The 16,243-nt window shown below is 45.7% G+C and overlaps 1 protein-coding gene across 3 annotated transcripts in view; it reads right to left on the bottom strand.

Annotated features, from left to right (window-relative positions):
* GRM7 (glutamate metabotropic receptor 7) overlaps window positions 1-16,243 on the bottom strand; it is a 309,207-nt gene that overhangs the window by 291,531 nt on the left and 1,433 nt on the right. The gene's annotated exons all lie outside the window — the stretch shown is intronic.

Raw genomic sequence — 16,243 nt, 5'->3', positions numbered from 1 at the left:
CCAGAGAGCTCCTCCACACTGGAGCACAAGGAGCACAGAGAACCTGCTCACCCCAACTGTCAGCGCTATGGATCTCTCGGCTGCAGAAAACAGCAGCGAGACTGGTCTGAGCGCCCACGGGGGATTCCTGGGTGATGGGGGAGTTCCTTGGCTGGTCCCTGGGGATGAGCAGGGTCCCTGGGGATGCTGGGGGACTCATTTGAGAAGCTCAAATGACAGAGAACAAGGAGCATGCAGGAATAGATAAAAATCACATCTCCATCTTTCCTAGGCTTATACCAAGTACTCATCTGACAGACTCAGGAGCCAGGTCATGTATTACTTTTTGAAATCAGATATTACCTAATCTAGGCCCAACAGGTTTCATATGATGCAAATTTTTACAAAGCAAAGCTAGTCCTACAGAGCAGCCGTGTTTTTGCAGTTGATTCCGCCATCACACCCAGTGCAGCTGCCAGCAGGCTCTCGCGGCAGAAAACAAGGAAAAGTTCAAGTCCAAGGGAGTTCTTTGTCCAAAATAGGAATAAAAATAAATTTGGTAAGGGGAAACATATGCGAGCAGTAACTTTGCTCCCACCTGCAGCTAGCTGCCCTGACTGAGCTCAGAGCCCTGCATCCCTAACACAGCTCCAGACCCATTAGGACCAATTCCCATCTCTCTGAGTGCTATGTACCTTCAAGTCCATTTTCTCCCTGGTTTCTATTTTTAAAATTGCTGTAGCTTACAAGGGTATTTTGTTCTGTGCAATGACAGGCTGTCATTTCTCCTGAATATGTCCCTTCCCTGAGATAAGTATCCCAGATAATTCACTAAGCATAGAGACTTTCCGTAAAGGCTCACAGTAAGGTGTGCTGTAGGTTTTCAACGGAGTCACTAGGTCCCGTACCATCACCAGGGGAACACCACGGACCATGAGAAGACACTCCCAATGCAGAGGGCCAAAGCATCCCTACATTGCCCACAGGCAACCAAAAGCAACATGGATTTAGCCATCCCAAAGCAAACTAAGGAACTGACCCTGCCAACACAAACCATGGGAAAAGGATCACTCAAAGAGCATCAGTGCAGTAAGAAGGATGACCACAAACAAAGGGTCTGAGTAATTTTCACCATTGAAACACTCACCAAAAGACCATCACCAGTTAAAAACCAAATGTCTTGTTAAGTTTCATAGTAACAATCAATATAATGATTTGGTTTTCAGACATAGGCTGGGATAAAATGCAAATGGGAGGAACTGGAAGTGTACTTTATTTCCACTTACTGGCTTTGAAAATCCCCAACCTCTCCAAACCCCAGGGTACATTTCCACCCTTCCCCAGGTAATGCTGCAGTAAACCCCTGCTACAGCCCCGACTCATCTCACCTCGGAGCAAACCATGGTACCACCGGGAAACTTTCAGGATACCAGATATAATGTAAAGCACAAATCTGAGCGGTAAAGCAGCATAAACATCAATGCAATTTTATTTCATTAAACAAGTGGCATTTTTAATTTGTCTTCATGGAGCACATGAAAAAAAAAAATCTCAGTCAACAAATATGACAAAAAGATTCATGAATAGTGCAAACAAGTTCAATTGAGAAAGATCGTGTTTTCTGCTAGCTGTGTGTTTAAACTATACCTCATTATTTTTGTTATTTTTAATGTATTCCATATTTATTATAATTTAAGTGATAAGATTTAACATGCTCTACAAATCAGTAGGAAAGACAAAAAAAACAGTTTGCTAGTTTTGCTAGCTCAATGATACCTTTATAATGGCACAAGAAAAAAACTTCATTTCATGAACCCAATAGCATCTTATCTAAAATTCACCCTGGAGATTAGGATCAACTGTGAGACCAATTTTCCAGACTGCTTAGGAGCTGAGTGAGGAACAGCAGAGGGATGGAAGAGGGAGAAGCACACACATTCATTGCTAAAAAATTAAATTTGGAAAAGTAGCAAAAAGAAAAACAAAGCAATATGTATAAATAAACCATTGCATAAAAATGTATATAATAATTTGCTGCATAAAGGTACCACAAATCAGCTAGTCCGCCCCGTGGAACAGTTACAAATTTTTTCATAGTTTAGAGCATGAATGATATACCTCAGCCACCTTGCTGCTGCAGCATTTACTCGCTCGCTGACGTGCGAACGTGCCCCATTATCCATAAGAGGGGTCCCAGCTCTGCTCCAAAGCCAGTGGTGCGATGGCTGGCGGCTTGGCTCTAATGCTGCATGTGGCACTTTCACTGGGGCTGGTAAGAGTTTTGAGCCGGGATCAACTGCTGGGTTATGATAATCAGGAAAGAGGCATTACACATGTAAAATTAAGTACAGAGTTACAGCACAGCATAGATGCAAGCTCAGAAACAAATATGGGCTTTATTTCACATACGTGCATTCATCATAAATGTAGTTATATCATGCACATTTGGATAAAAAATGATTATTTCACTAACAGATGGATTTCTTAGAGCAGCAAAAACTTGCCTTGTCTCAAGCAGGACATTTTATAGAACAGTTATCAGCCTCATTCCTCAGTGCTTTTGTGCTTAGAGGTATTTATTTTCTTCTGAAATGTAAGAAGATTCTTCCTGAGAAAATAAGCACGGGTTTTGGAGGCTTTTTTAATAACAATCTGATTCTCTAGCAAAATACATTTACCACAGGTGGGAAAAACTGTATTTGTGATTTCTTTCATTTCTTCATGGATTTAATGCCCTTCACAGTTTACCATACCACAAAAATATTCCTAAAGATGGAAAGCTGCCTTTCAATGGGCTTCAGCACTGTAGCCCTGCACGCCACCCGCCCGCTCTCACATGGAGACGTGCTACAGATCTCAAGGTGTTATTATCTGCAGCAGCCCTGGACATCCTCATAAAGCTTGAAGAAGTCAAGTCATTTCTCCATTCCCACCTAGCCGGTTTAGCTAACGAAGTGAAAACAAGCTTGAACTCCCTGAGGGCTGATGCCATCATGGTTGCTGCAGGCAGATGGAAAATGAATATTTTTGCGTCACCCTCCAAAATCCTGTACAGTACACAAATCACTTTACCCAGGACACTCACATTCTACTACAGGAAATGTTTTCAAGCATTGGAACAGGCAGGGAGCTCCCAGTTCCCACAGACTTGCTGGGAACTCAAGACATCAAAATAGCCTTTCCTCATTTTGAAAATCCTTCACTGTAATAGTGGTATACACACCTTAAAAAGATAATTTCCTTTACATTGCTAATACTCTGAGATTTTCTGTACTGCTGTCAGATAGAAAAAGTACAAGACCACAAAAAGTCATTTAATTAATTTTTATTGTCAATATCATTTCTGTGCATTCAAGTACTACCACAAAATTACCTTCTTTAAAATCACTAAAACATCTCTATTAGGGCTGGATTTTATTTCTATAAAAATAACAACTTCCAGCCAAATTTGAGTTGACAGTTTCCCTTTAACTTTGATTTATTCCTGTCATTCTTTTATTAAATGGGATTTGGCCTTGATCCTACCTATTAGGACTCCATCTTGATGGGATCAGCACGGGAAACAACTCTGGGCACTTAGTCTTGTCTCTATAGCGGCAAGGCACTAGCACAATTAAAACGGGTGGTGATGCTCTCTAAGCTCTTATGAGCTGTCATTAAATTCAAGACAACAGGAGAATTTATTAGCTTTCAGCCATCCATTAGATCAACCTGTATCTAGTTGTTTCATGTTCATCTCTTCATTACAAGATGAATATGAGGAATGACCACGCAGTAAGGGCATCTCAGCATACTTGACCCCAAAGATCACAGAACTGAGGAATATATCCATTTCCAGAGGGAATAAATATAGAGAAAAGAAAGCCAGAGCCTCAGCTGGTGTAAGCTGTCAGAACTCCACTTACATCCATCAGTGGTGAACTTGGCCCCAGCCATACAGAATTACTTTTTAAAATTGAATAAACCCAGCTATGCCCTCAGCCCTTGTTAACCAGGAATAGGTGGGTGGTCTCTGGGAAGCCACGGTCCCAACGCATCCCCATGTGAGGGCAGGCAGGGTGGGAAGGGTTATCCCTGCGGGTAGGGAGAGACAATGCAAGGGAAACAGCAAGTGGGAAAGACGTGATAAGGAAGGTAACATTGATAATACTCCCAAGAGGCCTTTATCAACTCCATTTTATATGCACTAGGAAGGACAGGAAGGTGAGGAGGCAACACAGATTGTTCTGGCTGCATCAGCAGAGATGCAAGGTCTGAACTTTGAAGTTTTATGGGGAGAGCAGCAGCAAGCGTTGGACACAGCCAGAATACGTGTTACAGCACAAGAGAGGTGGTTATGGACCTGAGCGTCAAAGAAAATTCAAATGCTGAAGGCTGGGAAATCGATGGAGAATGTAACACAGTGAATACTAAACTCCATGTTGTCCTTGAGATACACAAGATACAGGCTGATACATGGGCTTCGATCAAGTTGCCTTGGATTTTTTTTTTTAACATGGCAATTAAGTACTGAGATACATGGGATACACTGTCACGACTCAAGATGAGCATTAGAGATCTATCAAACATCTACAGCCAGTTGAGTTCATCCTGGAAAAAAGATGATCTTTGTTTCACTTTTAAATTAGAGAACATGCTTATATCTACTCTCTGTGTTTAAAGTATGCTACATGGAGCCTTGTATTACTGGGATTAAACGTTAGTGGTCTCTGCTATGACTGAAAACAAAAATGTTGTTGAAGCTCACCAAGCTGTGTTTATCAAGCAGAGGTACTTCGAAAGCAGCAAAGGCATGGCTCTCCCAGCATAAAGGGCCATATTCACGATGAAAAGGGATTTTGCCATCAGACTTGTAAAGTCAGCCTAGTCAAGCTTTCTTTGGCAACAACAGAACTTTTAATAACTTGTCTATCTCAAGTAGTCTAAAATAAATTTGTGTTCAAAAAAAGGTACAGATTGTAAATATATAATTATATTTATTATATAATTATATATTTCTAAATTATATTTCAAAAATTTAGAAATTTATTTCAAAAGTAAATTTGTGTCAATCTTGGCAGCATTTTTACTAGCCCTTGCTTTAATTGCAAGCAGTGGTGGCTGCTGTGGCATGCACAACCCGGGCTCCCGGAGTGCCCCCCCAACCTGTGCGGTTTCAGCACGATCACATCAGCTGTGGCGCAACTGGCACCTCTGCATAGCACAATTTGCATTTTATCTCTGATCTTGTATTGAGGAGCTCATTTGCTGGTGGTGCTGGAAATAGAAGCCTGCTGCAGCTCTTAAGGCCCAAATCCTCCATTCTCATAGAAGAAAATTTTCTGCTGTCCTGTTCTTCTTGGTATATTGAACACGCCAATAGCTGGAGACGACAACCCTGCAAAGATGTAAATTCCTCCTGTGTCACCAAGTGCTGCAATACATTTACAAAGCACTTGCACTCAGTTTGTACTCTGTGCAAAAATACCATGCATATAATTATGAGGCTGAATTTAATGACATTGAAACAAATCTCCATTCTGATGAATGCATAATTACTGTTATTAAAATATTTATGAAATAATACATTTATTAGAAAATCTTCTGCATATGAGTTTGCAGAATGCTCAAATTCTAAAATGGCAGCAGAGAAAACAAACTTGCAAGGCACCGAACCCGAACATTTCCATCTGAGTCAATGTAGGCACAAAGGCCTCCTGAGATCCTGAACGTTCTGTCCTCTCCATCAGAGACACTGAATAGAGAGAATTGGGATTTTATTATTGTCTTCACTTGGAAAATTTTCAGTTCTTTAAACAGGGTTATTATGGAAGCAAACTTCTTGTGGGATTTTTGTCTCATTGTTTTTTAACACAGGTAGTCTAGACTGGCAATGCATCACTGGAACAAGACAGAATTTAAAATAACCACTAGTAACCATCCAGACCGTTGGCAATTTAGGCTAACATCTCGAGCCTGAACCAGACAGAGACGGGGTTTCACAAGTCCCAGCTGAGAGTATGTTAATCTTGCGGATAAATCTCTCCCACTAAAGCATTCAAAACCTCTACTTTTTGTACCTAACTTGCAGCACAGAAGGGAAAGCAAAAGTCTTGCTTTAGGAAGACACCTATTGCATTCTGTTGTTGCACTTCAGCCTCACAGCCTGCTGTGAAAGTACAGTCAAAACCAGGAAAATTTTCAGCAAAGAGGATAAATGCTGACTATTAAGAGAAAAAAAAAAAAAAAACAGTATTTCATGGAGGTTACAGAATATTCTTCAGGAAAGTTCATAAAAGAAGTTAGGCAAGCATCTGCTAGGACCAGCCTGGCTCTGTGGGTCCCATCTCAGGTCAGCGACTCACGGCGAGTATGGAGATCCATGGCTGAAGGAGCCACACCAATACCCTCTGCCCCCCAAAAACAAGAGGGGAGCACCCAAGGGGGCCAGAGCAGGAGGTCAAGGGGATGGTACCAGGACAAAGGGATGCCTGAATGTCCAAGCGAATCAGAGGGATCCCTGTCTGGTTTGCTGCCTTCCCACTGGCATCAGCCAGTGCTGGAGCATCCAGAGGAAGCACTGGAAATCTGCACTAAGACAAGTGTGTGTTTCCATCCTCTACAATCTTTGGATTTATAGTCCTATTTATGTATGGGCACTCTTCTACAAAAAGGTAGGATTAGGGCGCCTGTGTAGGACAGTAATAAATGGCTGCTATAAAAATCACATGCAGGGATCTACATTCACTTTTACACCATCATTTCTGTAACTGAAATTTGGTTTATGAACAAAAAGGATGGCTTTTCCAGCTAACCCTGGAAAGCCCCTATAACTAGGCTACAATCAACTCTTTCATGTTTCCAGTGACAGGGGGTGTTTAAAGGCAGCGCAGAGCTCAGCTCGCCCTTGCAGCACCAACAGCAGCGACGCTCGCCCATTCCACGGGGCTCGTACCGCTGAATCCCACCAGCCACGGGCAACCCCGAGCAGCACTGAGCTGTTCTCAGCTTCCTCCTCTCAGCCACAGAAATGTGAAAGGAAGTGGAGATACGGGTTTATATCAACCCACCTGAGGAGAACCTGGATCAGAGTCATTTTTCAGGACAACTCCAGCTTAAGGTTTTGGGCTTTGTCAGCAGTTGTTATACCCGCAAGTGAAAAGCCAAAAACAGCTGTAAAACGTTAAGAGCAAGATCTAAGGGCATATCTACAGCAGGCAGGGGAGCACTGGGACCGCACCAAAGCCAGGTCCAGATTATCTGGCTTTTGAACTGGAAGCAGTAAAGCAGCTCCAGCAAGGCACTGCCCTTGGGCTAAAGTAAGCAGCCCAGTGCCAGTCACCCACCTGTGTCCTCCCTGGGACTCCTGTGTCACTGCCTGGCACTGATCCGGGCTGTGCAGATACTGGACTCGACCTTGGCTGCTTCTCCTACCAGGGCAATGCGCTGCACAGTGGCCACTACTCTCAGCTTCTCCACCCTGACCTTGACTCTCTCTCTGATCTGTCAGAGCAGCCTCTAGGCAGGGACAAAGGTGGCAGGCACATGGGCCAGGAGCCTACCACAAAGGTAAGAGCCACCACAGCCCTGCTGTCCATCCCCTCTGCCCACACCGGGCTCTGGAAAGCCACTCCGGCTGCTGCCGGGGATGAAGGGGGAAGACCTGAGGCTCCTCCTGGGGGGAGGAGATGGAAAGCTGGTCCTGCAGAGTATCCTCCTTCCCACACCCTCTCACCCTGCTCCAGCCGCACACCCACCTCTCCATGGTCTTCCCCACATTTTCCATCACTGTTCCTGTCTGTCCTCCCTTCACTCACTTCCTGGGTAGGAACTGCCAAGCCTGAACACAACCTGTACTGCTGAAAGCCTTTGAGGTGGCTCTGAATTACTAAAACACGTCTTTTCTCCATTAATCACACATCACTGATTCTTCTGAGTCCTAACATCATAATAATGCGAGACAGACAGAATCGAGAAGCCAAACAAGCGGGTGACACGACTGTCAGCAGACTGACAGCAGCAGCAGTCAACGAAAGCAGAGACGTGCTCTGTCCTGTCCTCACCCACCATGGCCAGCACCGGTGCCTGCTCTCCCCTTCCCAGCCTTATCCATGAGCAAGACATTAAAAGACAGGTCACTTATGTTTGCAGCATAAATATCTACCAAAAAAAAAGTTATACATATGGAAGTATATATATATGTGTGTATATATATAAAAAACCCTACATACACAAAAATATTCATAGACATTAAGCAGAACCATCACCAGAATGAAATCTTGCAACCTAAAACTGCTCCTAACTGTCCCCTCCGCCCCCACAGGTCAGGCAATCCTTTAACAAAAATAGAGTTATTTCATGTGCCCTACATGTGAAAGGATTTTATCTGTGCCACACCAGGCAGCACACAGTGCTGGGAAGGGAAGATCTCCCCAGTCTGCCTTCTCTTCCCATTTAAATCAGAGGCCAGGGAGTCCGAGTGCTTCCCAGGATCTGGACACAAGAAGAAAGGTGATCTCTAATTAGAAGCACTTCACATGGGTTTGGCAGTGCTTGCCAAGTTCATTTAGAAATACTTGAAGTGAGGCACTGGCCTGCACTACCCCGTCAGCCAAGGAATAAGAGGATATATACCGTGCAACACGGTTGCATTCATACAGCATGCTAATGCCTACCCGAATGTCCCAAGTGACATAGCAAAAGTATCACTTACCACAACACAGACTAAATTAGGGGGAAGTTGGGCAATACCGCTGGAGTTACAGTTTCTCTGGCAATGTAGCACTACTTGTCAAATTTTGTCAAATGGAGGCACTTGCCCCTGGAGATGGAGCGAGACCCCAATGTCTCTCAGCAGCTGCCCTCCCGTAGGTGCCCTCGGGGTGCTCCATCCTGCACCCTGCTATTGGGTCCATGCGTGCACAGCGCCAGCAAAGGGCTTTGTTACAAAATACAGCACACGGCAGCCCGGACACCCCACCGCAGGACCCACTCCACCACGCTCAGCAGCCCCCGAGCTGCAAAAAACACGGGCCATGGCAACCTCCGCTGTGCTGTCTGTGCAGGGGTGGCCCAATGGCCCCGTGACATGAGGACCCAGGGAAACTAAAGAGCTTTTAGACCATTCCTACATATTAATTGTCATTTGAAGTCTCGTCTTCCTAATGTAGTACATGGAAGAACTACACTAGTTCTGCATGTATGAGAGTTACTCCAGCAAGGTGAAACACATGGTGACTGTGCTCGAGTGACCAGTGGCCTGGGGCAGGGCAGGGCTACCATATTTTAGTGGTCCATAAGAGGACCATGCTTTATTCTCAGCTAAATTGGTGATGATTCAGAACACCTCTACTGCCTTCAGTCGAAGGACTTTATAGGACCTTGTGAATCATCAGTAACGAGGAAGGCTTTAGAAATACTTGTTTTTCTTCAGATTTCTGTTTGCCTGGATACCCACTCCACCACACTAATGACCTGACTATATTGGATTCCATGCTCTCCAAACAGCCTTAATTACATGCTTCGTATCCTCCAATATTATGATAAAATTCATCATAGTCCTATGTCTGGGACAGTCAGCATTGTCACTCATTGAGATTAATTTGAATATCACTATAAATAGAAATAACAACATCTGATATTACAATGCAAAATATTGTGTTGGATGGTTTTAATGGCTCCAATCAAAACTCATTTAATAGAATAAAATACAGAATATAGTACATGTAGTTTTATAGTATTAGTGTTATGAGACTCAAAACCAGATCAATATTTCTTTCATAAAAATTAATGCCTTACAATGATCCCTCCATTTGTCATTCCAAAGAGGTCACCTTATTTCATTTCAAAGAGTAAACTGGGAATTGCATGAATGTACCTGCTGCATATATGCTTTCACCGTACAACCTGACACGTTCCAGCATCCCACTGTGCTGTCCCCCACGCCAGCCCCAATTACTCGCTAATTCTTTGCTCACACGAGCACCATCATCCCTCTCTCTCTCCACAAGCAAGCATCCCTCTCCTAGCAGAGCCAGTCGTCTTCCACATGAGTCTCTGCAGCCCCTTCTACCCAACGTCTACAGAGACACTCAAAAATAGATCAAGAGCCTAGATTACTGCTAATATTGAATCATGCCTTGTTAAGAAAACAAATTTTGCCTCCAAAACACCGTGTTCCAGAAAAATATATTCATAGCACCTCCAACGTGCCATTAGTGACTCCACATGCAAACATGTGAATTCCTGAAGTAAGGATTTTCCTTTACTTTTGATTCATACAGAGGAAATAAGATTCCAAATGTATTAACTATAGCCCAACATTTCAACAACAGTACAGTAGGATGGCATGGCTCAACTTGTTGACATGTATTAGGTGCACCAGTAACGAGGACAAATATTTAGAAGTTGATGAAAATGAAAGCTTGCTGAGAAACACAAAAGCCATTTTTTGAAAAGGGACAAAGAATTGAAGTTTACTGTTTCCTATTTTTACATTTTTGGTAAATTCTCTGTATGAGTCTATTTGAAAAATGTACAGTTTTCCTGAAATACCTTTTAAAAAATGAATCATCAGTCCACTTCCTAAAACCAGGATTGTCTTATTATAAGTTAGAAGAGGAAAACACAATAAACTGGTAATGAGTTCAAAATATATTAGTATCTAGAGAAAAATAGTGTTAAAGTATGTTAGTTTTCTTCCCAAATACCCATGATAACCCAAGAGTCCCCCTGTGGCAGCTTCACTGCAGTAAATTAAATTGGCCATTTACTACCATCTCATTAAGTCAAGTTCAGCAGGAGGGTCTCAGCATGAATCTTTGGCTTTGCACCCAGAACCTATACAAATGGAAACCTTTGGGCCTATATCCCACATTCCTGCAGGAAACTTAACCAAGAGAGTGAAAGGGAGGAACAATCAGTTTGCAAATACTTTTGCTGCAGAGTGAAGGAGTTTGTAGAAACTGATCAGATGAGCAGCACAAAATTAATTAAAAAACAAACACTTAAGAAGCATCTCTTGAAACCACAGTCTCACGCGTTCTGTAAAGTGGTTCTCATACAGCCTCATCCTTCCTTCCCCGCGACCATGCTGCAAACCCAGCAGAAGCAGTCACCAACAACTGCTGAGAGCCACATTTAATTCCACATTTAATTCCCTCGAGCCAGAAGCTGGGACAGAACCACCACCTCCATCGACATCCCTCACAGCACCTCGAACGCTGCAGCTCAGCCAGCCACAGCTTGTTGATGCAGGCGGCTACCACCACTTTGGCAAAGGCGATAGCCTCACTCAGAGAGCCTTGGAAAATGCACACACTTTTCTAAGGAAAAAAGAAGCATCCAACTCGGAGCTGCACTTTTAAGCTGCATTCGTTTCCGAATAACCACATTCCTACTGGCCTCGTTGTATCTAGAGCAGAAGGCAGGATTGCAACTTCCATCTTTCTCATTTCGTACAAAGGTGCCTGCAGAAGGAAATATAGCCAAAAGCCCCCAAGGGATATGAGGGAAGTTTCAATTTACACTCCCAATCTCATTGTACTCCTTTATCCCACGCTGGTTTCTAAAATGTTCCCTGAAGGGGCTTAGTAACACACCCCCCTGGGCTGCAAGAACCATCACTGATAAAAGCAAAAAGGTGTTTAGACAAGAAAGAACGATTGTTGATTATTTAAAATTGCATCCACTGAGGACAGAAACCTGAAGGAGTAATTAGTTCATTATTAAAGCTTGTATTGAGAAGTCTGTAGTTCTAAGGGAGTCCAAAAATTAGTTTCCCAGTATAATAGGAGAAATCAGTGTGCAGATACTCCCCATATTGCATGGTTCTACTCCCAGAAAATATGAAACAGATGAAGCATTTGGCAATTTTTTTCAGCATAGTTCTTGAATTTCGTGGAGTTAAATTTGTAAGGAAAGCTATGACACTATGAAGTAACAATATTTTTTACAATGCAAAACTAGCATCCTAAAAACATATTGCCTTGAACTCCCTGATGCATTTGGAAACAGCTTTCCAAATTGTTTTTGTTTTATTTTTAGACCAGATATTTCATTTACAATCGGCATGCTATTTATTGGCAGGCTCTAATAGAATTGTATTTTGAAAAAGTCACTGTATTTGACATACTTGAATATTCATGCATTTCTATCTCCACGGTCCACCACACACTATATTACCCCTTCTGTTGCATTAATCCAAGGCCCTGCAGCAAAGCCAGAGGCTCTTGGTGCTGGGCAGCCCCCCTGCCCCACGCAGCCCCAATCCCAAAACCCACAGCTGAACAACCCACTCCTGGGCAGGACAGGGATGGGGCCCAACCCCTGGAGATGAGGAGGTCTTGTCCGCAGAGGGATGCAGCCAGGAAGGGCTATCTCACAGTAACTCCTGTCCGGGGCACTTGCTTTCCTGCATCTGAAGGAGATGAAGTTAAATAACAGATTAAAAAATAAAGCCTCCAGCAAGAGGCACCCCCCAGCTCGACCCCTACCACCAGGAGCCACTGTCAAACTGGAGAGAGCTCGTCCGTGTTGTCTTTGAAAGGGAGTCAAGCATCCAGCTGCCTTCAGCACCTCTTGGGCGCAGGGCCTGTCTTGCTCCTGAAGATGGGACCTTGGAGCACAGCTGGGATGCTCCTGAACGTTCTACTCAAGGAAGGTCCCACATAAAGTTCATGGCAATGACAGATACTGAGCTCAGGTGTAAAGTTCTCCCCCTTCCTCCAAACCCTGCGCTCATGCAGGGCAGTTGCACCTCTCATGAGTTGCAATTCTGGAAGAGAAATCCTCACATGCTTGGCCTTAGGAGACACACAGCCCTCGTTGGCAATTCCTGCGCCCACCTCCAGTGCGTTGACACATACCATGTGGCTTGGAGTGAGCAATGACCCTCTCTGACTATGCCTGAGCCCCAGCAGCCCCAAAAGTTTTGCTCCATCAGCATGAGCACGTCAGGCCAAGACGGGCAGCGTTGGGTTTACAGCGTCCCTTGGCTCCAGCAGCAGCTGGGACACAGTGCCATCCCACGGCTCCAAGGCAAATCCCCCTGCCCCGACTAGTCCCATCATCCGTTACCAATGGTGCAATTAGGGGATATGTGGGGAGGAAGATGCAGAGGCAGGGGGAGGGACTCCTGCTTTCATCACACAGGAAAAAGCCGAAGTCTAATGTAGATCCTTCACATCATTTTTTGACAAAACAAAAGCTTCTACACAACTTCAAACAGTAATTACACAGATGGATGCAAACGAGAGGACCTCAGCACTGTTCTCCCCTGCTGATCCACCCGTTGGCATTAGCCGAAGGTGCTCCCAAACCTCTGTGCTGGATTGGGAACAGGCAGGTGAGCTGCATGGAGAGGTACTGTAACTTCACACGCAGAGAGGAAGATGGCTAGCTGAGATCTCACCCATCCTGGAGAGAAAATCCCCTTGAGCATCAGCAGCTGGCTGAGGAAACCCCACCGTGCTCTGTATGGGTTTTCTCCTTACATTAACGTAGACTACAAGTACTTCCAAGATACTGTCAGAGAAATGTAAACACTGTTATGAGTACTTTGCAGAGGTCTCCACAGATGGAAAAAGTTTTCATCTACGAGATGTTAGGGAAAAGCCAAGTTGGGCATCAAAAGGAATGTTCAAGAGCCATTCCCTGTGCTGGTTTGTGTGGTGGGGTTTTTGGTAGTGGAGGAGGGGGCTACAGCTGTGGCACCTGTGAAAAGCTTCTCAAAAGCTCCCCTGGCTACAAGTCAGACCCACCTTTGGCCAAGGCTGAGCCAATTAGTGATGGTGGCCTGTGCCTCTGCAATAACATATTTAAGAAAAGGAACCTGAGCGCTGGGGGGACTTGGAGGAGGCATTATGAGAAGGACACCTCTGCAGACAGCAAGGTCCGTGGAAGGAAGGAGGCGGAAAGGGGGAGATGCTGAAGCAAGGAGCACCTCTGTATCCTGTGATGGGATGGCAGGGCCACCCCTGCCACCCATGAAGGTCACTGGAGGAGCAGAGATTCACTTGCGGCCTGTGGAGAAACCCCGGGACTCTGAGGGGAGAAGCAGCCCCCGCTGTTGTAGTTCGGCACTGGGAGGTGCAACACGTGGAGGTGACCCACACCAGAGCATCTCGAGAAGAATCATCCCATGGGGAGAACTCACAGCAGAGAGAGTTCGTGGAGGACTGTCAGCCATTAGAGGGGAGCCACATGGAGCAGGGGGGGCAATGCAGAAAAGTGTCTCCCACACACACCTCGGAAGAAGCAGCAGGGACTGACTGCACCCCCCCTCCCCTCCCCCTGCTGCTGGGGAAGGAGGTAGAGATATCGGGAACAAAAGCTGGGCCCAAGAAGAAGGGAGGGGTGGGGGGAGGTGGTTTAAGATATGGTAACACTTCTCACTGTCCCATTCTGCTGTTGTTGGTTTTGTTAGTGTTTGAATTCAAGTGATGTTTTTGTTTTTCTTCCTAATGAGTCTGCCTTTAAATTCTCAAGAGACCCCTCCCTGTCCTCATCTCCATTCCTGAGCCTTTTTGTTCCATTGTTGTCCTTCCCATCGCTGGCAGGGGGGGAAGGGGGAGTGAAGGCCTGGTGGGGCTCAGTTGCCCTCTGGGCCTAAACCAGGACATTCCCCCACCCCTCACCACACCGCCAGGGTCAGTAAAACCGACAGTGACCCCGGAGAAGCAGCTGGCTGCAACAGCTCAGGCATTTGAGAAAGGATTTCAATTAACAAGTTTTTTGCGGTTGGGTAGTTGGTTGGTTTTTTCTTTCCAATAACTTACAGTTTCTCACCCACCCCCACACAACAGTACTTAGTTGCTTGGTAGGTCCAGCTCTCCTCCTCTCTCTTAAAATAGTTCTGTCTTTCTTATTTCTCTCTGGCTGGGACATGTTCTGAACTGTTTTGAAGGAGGACAATAAGGAGCAGTTTTATTGCATGAAAAATCCACGTAAAAAAGGCAGAACCGAGCTGTAGAATACATATTCAGTAAAACCTCTCTCAGTGTGTACCGGTTCCTGCTTTCTGGATGATCTGGTTAAAAAGCAGTTTTGAACAGATGCTTAGTCACAATACATTAAAGTTTAGACTTAGAGAAATAACTCTACATGCAGGAACTGCCCAAAAGTCTCATTTTCTGCAAACTCCATTACATAACAGATTACCAAAGATTTTGCAGGTATTGGGGCATCATACAAAAGGCTCCCGGTGCCCTGGATTTCCTTCCGAGGGATATCTCAGGACAGAGCACCTGGGATTCGCTCCAGAGCGAGTCTCGGTATAAAAGAGCTGTCTGATTTCAGTCCACTGCCTGGTGGAAGTCCTCAGCAGCTCCGCGTCTGCTGAACCAGTACTTAAGCAGAACTTCAGCGCCGCTCGCATCCCTCCAACCAAGCTCCTCGGCTCCAGCTCAAGCAGAACATGAGCTCATCTGTTTTGCAGCCCAGGAAGGGGTGTTTGCAATGCAAGAAGTCTCGAACAGAAATAAGTACAGCGTACCAAGCGATGCCAAGCTTTGCTTGCACGCCCAGGCGAGGCTGCTTTCTGGGAGGGAGCATTTCAACACCAAGACCCGCATGTTAAAGCCGCGCAAATTGTTAGAGATTCAGTGCACCGCTGAAGCCGGGCGTGATACAGGGCGCATTTTAATTTGCCAAGAGAGGGGGAGGCGAGCAAGGAAAACAAAACCGGATCCGTGGTGGTTTTTCAGAAAAAGAGACAGGACTGAGTCCGGCTGGGCAGGGCAAAGGGCAGCGATGGGAGAAGGAGCATCACTCCCTCCTCGCCTTGCACGACGGCCGGACCTGGCTCCCACAGCCGGATGAGAATAAGGAGTAGCGAGGATTGCGGACAGCAGAGGGGATTTGCCGTGAAAGCCTCACAAGTTTCCAGCTGGGAAAAGCGGGGGATCTCTCCGCCCGCTGCACAAAAATAAAAATAACCCCCACCACCTTCCGCATGCGAAGGCGTAGGATAGGAAGCGAGAAACTCCGCTGCTCACGCTGCATCTGGTGGCGGTTCTGTCCCTGGCGCGGCACCCGCGATCGCTCCCGACGAGCACCCGGTGCTCTCTACCGGGCCCCGGTGGCTTCACCCGATGTCCCGGGGGGACACCCCACCCCCGGGGGACACCCCCACGCACCTCCCCCCCCCCCGCCGCCGCCGGGGTACCAGACGCGGGCTTGGGGCGCTGGAGAAGAGCAGGAGGATGCAGCCGGGGGCTGGACACACACACACACACACTGCTCTCCGTGCCCCGACAGTCACCGAGGCTGAGCCCCGGCGCCGAGC

This window comes from Strix uralensis, chromosome 10, assembly GCF_047716275.1.
Source record: "Strix uralensis isolate ZFMK-TIS-50842 chromosome 10, bStrUra1, whole genome shotgun sequence".
In the NCBI taxonomy this organism is placed as follows: domain Eukaryota; kingdom Metazoa; phylum Chordata; class Aves; order Strigiformes; family Strigidae; genus Strix; species Strix uralensis.
Note: the sequence above shows the minus strand (reverse complement) of the source record. Positions and strands in the feature narration are given on the sequence as shown.